We start from the raw sequence: 2,869 nt of genomic DNA, 5'->3' as shown, positions 1-2,869 counted from the left end.
CCTCCTCTTTGTGAGGTTTAGAAAGTTTGAGAGATATAATTTCTGGGTAATTAATCATTTATTAATAATGCTAGCATATTAACAATAAAATGGGACAGTGATACTCCTGAATGCCAAAGATGAAACATGGTGGTGGGCTCACAGTTTGTATGCCCTTGGAAGAGTAAGTGTTCTTGAAGGTGACAATCAACTCTGATTGGTTAACAATCAATGAGAGAGTGCTCGCTTCAGCAGCACATATACTAAAATTGGAATGATAAAGAGAAGATTAGCATGGCCCCTGCACAAGGATGACACACAAATTCACGAAGCATTCCATATTTTTATGAGAAACTTGTGAGCCTGTGAGGAAACTCAAGGAGCAGCATCTACAGCCAGCAACTCCACCTGATGTGGATTCTTCATGGGCCTGAGACATAGGGTAGAACAGAAGAAAAATTGATTCTTCTTTAACTGTCATCTTTCAGTTGCCTGTGTCTGTAGATGAGCTATTTATAACTCCAAATAAACCACAGACATCCCTTTTCAAAAAAAAAAAAACAATGAGAGAGAATAACTATTACATGAGAAGTGGACCTATTTTTAATAAGGGGCCAGAGAATATAACTTTGATTATGCCATGTACTTCTAAATTGCCCAGCCTTGGGCAATCTAATCAAAGAATTTATCCTACCTTTATCATACCTGTGAAGAACACAATGGGCTTCCCCACCTTAGATTGATTTCCTTGTAAGACTGGGTAGGGTCTGAACAAGATTAAGGAGAAAGTTAATTCAGTCTTACTATCAGCAATTTCCTTTCAGAGACTGAATAACCTACAGACTTCTGAAAAAATCCTGGTCCCAATTCAGCAATTGATTATTATTAATATGAGGGAGAAATAATCATTTTTCTCATCTATCTATATACTCTTTACTATCTTCATGACAATAATTTACACATATACCAAGGGCAATCTCTATAATGCTAGTAGTAGAGAACACAATAGACCACATCTTTGTCATCACACGATTGACTGAAAGATGTAGAGAATACAAAAGTCCCACTCTGTTTATTCTTTCTTTATTATTTTTAAAGTACTTTATTTGGTACACTAAAACACCACTTTACGGGCTATCTTCCAACAAGGTATCTCTCAACCCTACATAGTTGTTTACATGTTGTCTCCCCCATTGGATTTTGAGCTCTTCAAGGGAAAGCACTTTCTTTCAAATATCTTTGTATCCCCAGGATTTAGCACAGTGCCTGACATATATAGCAGACACATAATAAGTGCTTATCAGCTGACTCACCTCTCTAATGAATGGATGGATGAGGAAATAACATTTATCAAGCACTTATTAAGCACTGAAAGGGATAATTTTGCATTAGATCACAATGAATCAAGATCTAAAGTGTGAATCTCTTCCAATATTTAGTACTGCTTACCTATTAAGCAGTTAATAAGTGCTTTTGGTGCTAACTTCAGCAGCATATATACTAAAATTGGAATGATACAGATAAGATTAGCATGGCCCCTTCGCAAGGATGACACACAAATTTGTGAAGCGTTCCATATTTTAAAAGAATAAATAAGTGCTGGGGCAGCTAGGTGATGCAGTGGATAAAGCACCGGTCTTGGATTCAGGAGTACCTGAGTTAAAATCCAGCCTCAGACACTTGACATTTACTAGCTGTGTGACCCTGGGCAAGTCACTTAACCCCAACTGCGTCACCAAAAAGAATAAATTAATTAAATAAATAAGTGCTTTTGAATTAATAAACATACAACCCACGTTACTTTATCTTATCCATGAGGATGTCACAAAAGCTTTTATCAAATGCCTTGCTGAAATCCAGGCATAGCTTGTCTATGGATTTTCCCTAATCTACCAATTATTTTCAGCCATGCAAATGAGGACATGGGGTATCCACTTGGTTCAATGTGGAGTTGTCTACCAGCACGTAGACTCTGACCATCATATTTATGTCTACAGGCAAGTCCAACACAAAGGAATATAGTAGTTAGGTAAGTTCATACTAGCTGAACCTGCAACATGTGGTTTAATGTGGGGACTGTTTGTGGGATCTAGAATGTAACCAGAGCTGAGGGCTGTCATTCATTCTACTCTAGCAAATCTGAGTGAAAGAGAGATAGGAATATGGTGTGTGTGTGTGTGTGTGTGTGTGTGTGTGTGTGTGTGTGTGTGTGTGTGTGTGTGTGTGTGTTGCAGAGGTGGACAACAGCAGCAGTTAGAGAAAGGCTCCCTCATGAAATTGGGAAGTCTCCATGGTTCAGTGCAAAAGGACAAGCATTTATTGCCTAGTATGTATCCTCAAGGCACTTTTCTTGGCCCTACGCATACAAAGATAAAGATTAAATGAGTCCTGGGGCAGCTAGGTAGAGCAGTGGATAGAGCACTGGCCCTGGATTCAGGAGGACCTGAGTTCAAATCCAGCCTCCGACACTTGACACAACTAGCTGTGTGACCTTAGGCAAGTCACTTAACCCCAGTTGCCTTACCCCCCCCCCAAAAAATATTAAATGAGTCCTGCCCTCACTCTACAGAACCACATGGATATGGATGTACATATACATATGTGTATGTAATTTTGTGGGTCTAGGGGCAGAGTGGTAATGACTGGGTAGTTCAGGAAAAACCTCTTGTAGGATTGCACGATAATTAGCTGTAATACTTAGCTCTTCTCAGCAAAGCAATGATCCAAGGCAATACCAAAAGACTCATGATGGAAAAAGAACTATTGAGTCTGAAAGCAGATAGAAGCATAGTAGTTTCACTTTTGTTGTTGTTACTTTTTCTTCTTGAGGTTTTCCCCCTTTGTTCTGTTTGTTCTTTCACAGCATGACTCATATGGAAATGTTTAACAT

At 38.9% G+C, this 2,869-nt stretch overlaps 2 non-coding genes across 2 annotated transcripts; both read left to right on the top strand.

Moving 5' to 3' along the window:
• Window positions 1–218: 218 nt before the first annotated feature.
• Window positions 219–325, top strand: LOC122726874. Its single transcript, XR_006352867.1, has one exon. It is a non-coding gene; the product is annotated as a U6 spliceosomal RNA (small nuclear RNA).
• A 1,130-nt stretch (window positions 326–1,455) lies between these two features.
• Window positions 1,456–1,562, top strand: LOC122726911. The gene has a single exon (XR_006352902.1). It is a non-coding gene; the product is annotated as a U6 spliceosomal RNA (small nuclear RNA).
• The last annotated feature ends 1,307 nt before the right edge of the window (window positions 1,563–2,869 follow it).

Source organism: Dromiciops gliroides, chromosome 4, assembly GCF_019393635.1.
Source record: "Dromiciops gliroides isolate mDroGli1 chromosome 4, mDroGli1.pri, whole genome shotgun sequence".
In the NCBI taxonomy this organism is placed as follows: domain Eukaryota; kingdom Metazoa; phylum Chordata; class Mammalia; order Microbiotheria; family Microbiotheriidae; genus Dromiciops; species Dromiciops gliroides.
This window is presented reverse-complemented; position numbering and strand designations above follow the sequence as displayed.